This window comes from Megascapheus bottae, chromosome 10 (assembly GCF_031878675.1).
Source record: "Megascapheus bottae isolate mThoBot1 chromosome 10, mThoBot2.hap1, whole genome shotgun sequence".
Taxonomy (NCBI): domain Eukaryota; kingdom Metazoa; phylum Chordata; class Mammalia; order Rodentia; family Geomyidae; genus Megascapheus; species Megascapheus bottae.
In genome coordinates, this window is record NC_143518.1 from 20886570 (window position 1) to 20895527 (window position 8958).

Below are 8958 nucleotides of genomic sequence, written 5' to 3' on the forward strand. Positions count from 1 at the left end.
ATTATAACAAATGAGGGAAACCATTGAGCCTATGTTCCTTTCAGTCTGGCTTACTTCACTTAATATGATTTTTTCTAAGTCTTTCCATTTCCTAACAAATGGGTCAATGTCATTTTTTCTGACAGCGGCATAGAATTCCATTGTGTACAAATACCACATCTTGTTGATCCACTCATCAACTGAGGGACATCTAGGTTGGTTCCATATCTTTGCTATGGTGAATAATGCTGCAATGAACATTGTTGTGCTAGTGGATTTAGTATGTCCTTGTTTCTGGATGGTTGGGTAAATGCCAAGTAGTGGAATTGCTGGGTCATAGGGGAGCTTTATGTTTAGCCTTTTGAGGCACTGCCATACTGCTTTCCATAGTGGTTGAACGAGTTTGCACTCCCACCAACAGTGTAGTGTAACTATAACTTTTTTTTTTTGGCCAGTCCTGGGTTTGAGCTTAGGGGATAAGTACTGTCCTTGGGTTTTCTCAAGACTAGAGCCCTACCACTTGAGCCACAGCACCACTTCCAGCTTTTTCTCTGCATGTGGTACTGAGGAATTGAATCCCGGGTTTTCGTGCATGCTAGGCAAGCACTCTACCAGTAGGCCAAACTCTACGACCCTTCTGGACATCACCTTTATAATAACAAGTTAAACAAGGGAAAAAAGGTAATTTGAAGCCAAACTAATTCAAAGCTTTTGAATAATAAACATTTTCATGATTGAAGAATAAGAAAGACTGTTTTGTGGCATATTGAGATGCCCCCCATATGGAGTCTAAGTAGAAGTTGGATGCTCCACTTGTAGATGTAGGTACTGGTAGCTCACACCTGCAATCCTAGTAGCTCAGAAGATTGAAATATGGGTTCAAAGACCCAGAGCACCAGGTTCTCCAAATAACCACCAGAAAGCCAGAAGTGGAGATGTGGGTCAAGTGGCAGAGTGCCAGCCTTGAGCAAAAAGCTAAGCGACAACACTCAGGCCCCGAATTCAAGCCCCAGTACCAGCACAAACACACAACACACAACACATGCATGCACACGCACACACACACACACACACACACACACACACACACACACACAATAAAGCACTGTAGAAGACATTTCCTGCCTAGATGACAAAATTTCTTCCAGGTCTGAAATGTTCTAATCTCATAAATCATCCCTGAGAAATGGGCTATAGAAAGCATTGTGACATGAGACAAACTGTACTTAAAACCAAACATGATGAAGGAGTCTATCAAAAAAAGCGTTTAAGTTGACAGTTCTTTTGGAGCCAAAGAACAGGAAAAATTTGTGGCTTGTATCTTTTTGACATAAATGCTCAATCCTGTCATACCCAAGTATTGTCAAGAGCCTCAAGCAATAGATTTGAGAACACATAGGACAGAAGAGATCTTGGTTATCAGAAGCAGAACTGTAATCTTCAATCTGGCGTAGGATGGTACATGATTCCATTTTGCTCTGAAAGAAAAAAGAGGTTTTCAGTCAGATGCATCTTTGTTTCCTCACAGCTCAAAAATAAAATATGCAGTGCTCAGCAAAATCAGAGAAGCAGATACTGACAGTTTTAGACTGCTTTGTCAAGATTTGCCTAGTACTTGACAAATTTTAATACAAATTCACAAACTCCCCAAGATAAAAAGCAGAAACTCAGTTCTTGAAAAAGCCAGGTAGCTGTAAAATATTTTTTCTTCTTTTTCAGCAACTATCATTTATTGGACTGAGATTAGTGTTGGGCTTTCTCAAGGCTAGTGCTCTATCATTTGAGCCACAGCACCACTTTCGGCTGTTTCTGTGTGTGTGGTTCTGAGGAACTGAACCCAGGGCTTCGTGCATGCTAGGCAAACATTCTACCACTAGGCCACACTCCTGGCCCCTGTTGTACTTTATTTATAAAGGAAACATTAATGACCCACTAATAGAAAAATCAGTTCTAGTAAAGGAGTCAGACATACTAAAATATAATAGTATGGTTTTTTTTTTTGTTTGTTTTTGGGTGGGGGGTCTTTGGTTGTGAGGCTTGAACTAGGGAACTGGGCACTGTCGCTGAGCACTTTGCTCAAGGATAGCACTCTACCAATTTAAACCCCAGTGCCACTTCAGTTTACTGGTGGTTAATTGGAGATAAGAGCTTATGGACTTTCCTGCCTGGGCTGGTTTTGAACTGTGATCCTCAAATCTCAGTTCCCTGAGTAGCTAGGATTACAGGTGTGAGCTACCAGTACCTGACTTAATATATATTTTATATAACATCATATACATTGAGTTTAAGTCTATGACTATGAAGCAAAATTAATATCTGCCTATCTGGGTTTCAAGCTGTGCTCTAAGGCTCATCAATATTTGTAGTAATCAATTGAAAATCTAGTAAAACCAGAGTCAAGAAATGACCTTCCAGGACAAAACATGACCAGGGTGCTGGTGGCTCACACTTATAATCCCAGCTACTCAAGAGGCTGAAATCTGAGGAGGAGCATGGTTCAAATTCAGCCTAGACAAGAAAGTCTAACTCATATTTCCAATTAACCAGAAAAATGCCAGAATCAGAGCTATGGCTCAAGTCTTGAGCACAAAAGCCAAGAGAAAGAAAGAGGGCTTGAGTTCAAGCCCAAGTACCAACACAGACACAGACACACAGACACAGACACAGACACAGACACACAGACACACAGACACACACACAGACACACAGACACACACACACACACACACGCACACGAATAAACCATGATTTATGACAACTGGTTGCTTTTGCCCAGCAACCAGTATGGTGCCTTGAATACAGTACATATTTTATACCTAAATAATGAATGAACTTATTTTCCTTCACAATATCAACAGCTTACATATCTCCTGTTTTTCCTTCTCCTTTCACTTATTGCAAATCACATTTTTATAAAGATAGCTATTCTTAAATACTTCAAGTTTTAAAGAACAAGTTTAGATGGAAAAGATAGTAAGACTGGGAAGTAAAAATGGTTGTCAAAATGAGAAACTGACTAACTTGACATGAAAGACATTTCCTCAAGCCAATAGCAGTTAATAATAAGGATGGACTGAAAAAAGACAAATCACAATCATCTTTTGCACAGGAAAACAGACCATTCTCTCCTGGTAAACATTATACAGGAAGTGTGTGTTCCCTAACATGCAGGCAAGTTGTCCCATATACTTCTTTAATCCCAATACGAAGGACACCGCATTTCTAAATGGAGTTTGGAGTGGCCGATACTGAGTCCAACATGTGAGGAAAACTAGAATAGAAGGAAGTATCTTCAGCTCTGTGGAATCTTTTCTCATGCTTCTCACCTTGGGGGCCTTCTTTTCCAGGCCAGAATACCAACTTCAGTCGAGACAATAATAATGAAGACAGTGGTTCCAAAGACAGCTTTCATCACCACAGAGATGGCTTCTGATTCTATAAGCAAGCAAACAAGGAAAATCCACAAGTCCCCCTTTCCCTTCTACGTTAGCTTTCTGGGATTTTTGTTCCAGTGATCACCAGAAACTCAATACCTCTCATTCATCAACCTGATGGATAAAGGAGTATATCCTAATGTTTTCTTGTGTTAGACTTAAAAATATTTAATCTGTACCACAATAAATAGCAATAGGTATTATCTACATAAACACAAGCCCTTTGGGATTTCAGTAATTTTGAAGTGGGCCCAAATGTGACACTGAGAGTCACAGAAGACTGGGTGTGTATAAACTGTGGTCCACAGCATCCCCATCTTCATACTCTATAGCGTCCATGACTCCTAGACCCAAACATGGCCACCATTTCCAATGAGGCCCTTAAAATGCCTTGTTAAATAGCTTCTATCCTGCTATTTTGAGGAAAAGCCATTCATGTGACCCTGAAGGTCAAGTTCAAATACTAAAATCTTAGTCTTTGTGAAATTTCGGACCTGGATGTGGTAGCACTGAAGAAACTGGCCTCCATCCTCTAACTCCTGGTCCTCAGTCTGGAACTCACTTTTTCTTATTACTTCTGGCTCTTCTCATCCCTGCTAAAGGCCTTGTACTTACATTTAAATACCCATACTCTCTCCTTCAAGCTTCATTCATAAATATGGCCTACTGGCCACCCCTCTGATACAGCAGGAACTCATAAGCATCACAGCCACCTTTTGGAGGATGGACCAATGTGAGAGGCCTGTGTACACTTACATAACCCTGAGTCATCTGGCAGGGAACTTCAATTCCTGGGTGCATAGAGTATGTGATGTAGAGTGGAGGGGGACAGACTCTGGGTAGCCACATCCTGTTAACCACATGATCTCTTATTCTAGGTGATGGGATTTGGACAACAGAGGGCCAGTGTGAGGCTCAGAAGGGTGGCAAAGCCTGTGTTAAAGGTCTGTATTAGCCACCACTTTCCCAGACTGTTTCCAGACTGTCCAACCCAGTGCTATCATCTCTTTTGGGAAGTTGGTAGCACTTGGTTTTCTGATGTGGGTCTTGTCACTGCAGAAAAGCTTGCATGGCTATCAGGTTCCTATTTCTTAAGCTGAATTCCAATCAATGATATTCCCACCATTCTCTCCATTTATAAACATGTAGATAAGGAGAAAAGCCCCAAAGTAAAACTAAGTGCACAAAATAGTTGGGTTAGCTCTGCAAGTGTGTGTGTGTGTGTGTGTGTGTGTGTGTGTGTGTGTGTGTGTGCATTTGTGTGTGTGTTTAACTTCCTACCATTGTTTAGATCTTCTATATCCCCAATCCCCAAAGTCTTGGTGCCCAGTGAGGCATGACTGTGAGGCCGAGAAACATTGAGGCCTAGTATAGGAGATCTTGGGACCCTGGGGTGTTGTAGGACACTACCCCTGCCTTGTTTGGCTTCCTGGCTACCATGAGGTAAGCAGTTTGCTTTATCATGTTCTCCTACCTTGATGTGCTGCTTCATCATAGGCTCAAACCGCAGGACCAACTCATCATAGACCAAAACCCCTAAAACTACGAGCGAACACCAACCTTTTCTCTTAATAAATTGACTAACATGCTGTTTATGAGAGAATCCATAATGTTCAGGTCACCTTTGAGTATATCCCCAGGTCAGAGATCAGTTACTTACCTTCACCACTAGGGAACACTGGCCGCTCTGAGATAGAAACATTTCTCTCAGGTGCCTTCCATCTACCTATACCAGTTCTGTAGGCCAATGTGAGGACATCTTTCTCCCTGCTTCTGAGCAGGGTATACAGTTTGGAAGCGTTCAGAAAAGGTACTCAGCTCCCTCCTGCCAGACTTCATACTACATGTGGTGCAGAGCAAGATGGGGGATGGTCTCTCCCAGGCCTAGGCAGCATAAAGTTCCATGTTTCTATTGCTTTGAATTTTCCTTTCCTCTTTCCCTTCCATAGTGATTGAGGCGACATTTTGAGGCAGCCAGGACGGTCTCTTCTCATAGAAGTGTTGACTCCTATGAACACAAGGACCAGAGATTTGAAGCAGCAGTAAAATTTCTATCACAAAACCAATAGGTCTCCCAGAGGTGGCTCATGCCTGTAATCCTAGCTACTTAGGAGGCTGAGATCTGAGGATCAAGGTTCAAAGCCAGCCCGGGCACAAAAAGACCTGAGACTTTTTTTTTTTTTTTGCCAGTCCTGGGCTTGAGCTCAGGGCCTGAGCACTGCCCTTGGACTTTCTCAAGACTAGAGCTCTACCGCTTGAGCCTCAGCACCACTTCTGGCTTTTTTCTATGTATGTGGTACCAAGGAATCAAACCTGGGTCTTCGTGCATGCTAGGCAAGCACTTTAACCACTAGGCCAAACTCCCGGCCCCCAAGACCTGAGACTCTTATCTCCAATTAACCTCTAGAAAATGAGAAGTGGGGCTTGGCTCAATGGTAGGGCGGTAGCCTTGAGCTGAAGAGCTCAGGGACATCATGCAAAGGCCGAGTTCAAGCCCCACGACCCACAAAACAAAAACAAAAACAAAACAAAACAAACAAACAAAAAACCCCAAAAGCAACAGGTCTCATGTTGTGTCTGCTGCACTCTGTATCTTTGCATACTTTCTACCTGCTCCTTCTCCATCCTGAAGTATATGGTCACTTAGCTCTTTCCTTTTGTATTTCCTACAAGGTCTAGCCTAGGGAGCATGGCACCAGGGCACATGATAGGAAGCTGGTAAGTATTTAGTAAAGGATTTTTATTTTTCTTTGAAAAAATGTTCTAAAGTAAATGTTTATTTAATATGGAATTTATGGTTTAAAATATTTTTCATTTCAGGAATGGCTGGTAGATGAGTTACCAATCTGAAATCTAACTTATATCCAATCTGAAATCTGAAAAGGGTAGATACACTTGAGTCTGCAATTGAATTTGAAAAAGTGTTCACATCCGGAAAGGTTTTATAGTTACTCTGGAGCTAAATCTGTTTAAAGATGGAGGCAAAGGGAGGGACAAGTCATAACCATTAGCTGTCTTCTCTCCTTCCTCCTCTCCTCTCTTTCCTTCCTTCTCCATCCTCTTTTCCTCCTTCCCTACCTCTCATTCTCTTCCCCCACTACCTCTCTCTTTATATAGCTCAGACAGGTCTAAGACTTGCCATATAGCTCAGGCAGGCCCCAGACTCATGATCTTCTCACCTCAATCTCCTGAGTACTAAAATTACAGGTATATTGTTTGCACATATTTTCTTGGCATTCTCTTATATATTTGACAGTACCTTGTCTGTACTTGTCACGTTTACATCTTGAGCACATACCAAACAAAACAGATACAAGTATCAGTCCTTATAGCACCTACGCTCTAGTAGGGGAAACAGGAGGAAGACAATTAACACAAAAATAAATATTAGATATGTTTTTAAAGTGCAGTGGTAAAAAAAATAAGGCTGTAATAAGAAATAAATTATACAATTTTAGACAAGAAGATCTGTTAGGGAAGAAGCCTTCCCCTCAAAATGGCTATTGAGCAAGGCCCAGCAGGGGGGAGACAGGTTAAAGTATGTGGGGCAAACAGTCCAGGCAGAAGGGGCCTCACAAAAGTCCCAAGGAAAGAGCATATGTCACCAATTTCGTGAGTAGCAGGCAGGCCTGTGGCTGGAGCTGAGGCACTAGGAGTGGAAGAGAAGGTAGATATTACTTCCACAGTTGTTCACAGGAAAAATCATTACTGAAAAGATTGTAGGATGGGAAGAGGTGAGAAAAGGAAGGGAAAAATGCCATTTTGTCAAGCTAAGTCAGACTGATCTAGAACTTCCCCTGGAATCTAGGGTGTCTGTATAGTAATCTAAGGTTCTCATGCTTCATAGATGCCAACAATCAAAAAGAAGTATTAAAAATTGGGCCATTACTTCCACAATGGGAGGACTTATTCTAGCTCTCATTAACATTATCTCCAAACACTATTTATAACTCATGTTACTTCAGTGTATTAGTCAGCTTTCCATGGTTATAATGAAATGCCTAAAGAGAAAACCTTTATTTGGTGCAATTTTGGTGTTTCCATGATCAATTGCCCATTGCTTTAGACCTGTAGTAAGGCAGCATATCATGGCAGAAACATGTAGTAGAGCAAACCTGCATATATCATGATCTCAGGAACAAAAAAAAAAGGAAGAAGTCACAGTGCATAGTTTTTTTCAAGGGATACCGGCTATAAAAAGTTCCATTTTCTATCACCAGCACCACTCCAGTCACAACAGTCTTTAACATGTGGATTGAAGGACATTCAAGATCTAAAACACAACCCTTACTTCCTTATAAAATATAACTTCATAAAATTCCACATTATGTAGAATAAGAAGCAGATATAAGTAAGGTCTGACTGTGCAGTATAGTTTCCATTTTTTGAACCCCATCTCAGTCTAATTCCAAGTTTTGTGGAATCTTGACTTCAAAGGCTGCTTGGCTCCTAATGGCTGGATTCTGTTGTCTGTCTGTCTATCCCCCATAGTTCATGTGACTCTGCTCCAAGAGTCACAGCCCTTTCCTCTTCATTGGCCATGGAAGCATTTACACACTTTTATAAGTGTGTAAGTCACACTACCTCCTTTATGTTGACTTCCATATGTCACTTCACTATTATGGGATATTGACTTACAGATATGAAATCTGTAACTGAGATCAGAAAAAGAGGAAAAAGTTTCTGATTGTATCTCTCCTAACATGATAGACCGTGTGATCATTTACAACCCATCAGGATATGTAGCCCAGTTCTTCAAACCTTTGGTATAACTCTTAAAGCTGAGTCATATGAAAATAGCAATATTGGCCTACTGAAAATTCTATCTAATCTTCCAATTTTCTCTTCTTGGGAAGTTACTTCTCATAGGACATCTGCTGCTATGTATCATTCACATCTGATTGCCATTGCTGAAGAGGCTTGAAGAGGCTGACTAAAAACCAAATAGCCCTTATACCTTGCATTATTTAGTTGCTCCAAATTATGTGCCTTCAATCTGCAGCATAGCTAGTCGGACTTTTTGATTTTTTCAAATCAAAGGCTATGAAAATTGTTGGCTTCCAAAATAATTGATTAAACATCAAAATTAAATCCCTTTGTAAAACCACATATGCTAATAAAAGTAAAAAAAATTGATCCTGTGTTATTAGGTATTTGTCCATGAAGTTAATTATAAATATTGAACATCTCTATGTAGGAAGAATTGGAAGACAATGTCAGCAAGAGAGAACAAACCAGATATTAATGATTTCCTCTAGGAATCTGTGGTATTATTGAGGAACTAAGGGGCACAACACAAGTAAATACAAGCATCCAAAGGAAGCAGATGGTAGGTGGAGTGATCCAGCAACTGAAGACAGAGATCCTGTTCTCATATGAAGCCATCCACTGGGAAATCCTCCAAGGAGAATATCTGAGCCTTCAAACCATCAGAACTGCATTTATTTATTGATCAACTACCAACTACTCTATACCTTTGACAAGCATGGCTTTCACCCTCAGAACAACCTTTTGAGGCATGACTTCCATTCCATTCCATAGATGG

General features: G+C 40.9%; 1 long non-coding RNA gene across 1 annotated transcript; it reads right to left on the reverse strand.

Annotated features, from left to right (window-relative positions):
* Window positions 1–1052: 1052 nt before the first annotated feature.
* LOC150057681 (uncharacterized) lies at window positions 1053–5317 on the reverse strand. The gene is made up of 3 exons (XR_016536774.1): window positions 5074–5317; window positions 3306–3414; window positions 1053–1457 (listed from the first exon to the last, which is right to left on the reverse strand). It is a non-coding gene; the product is annotated as an uncharacterized LOC150057681 (long non-coding RNA).
* Between the last annotated feature and the right edge of the window lie 3641 nt (window positions 5318–8958).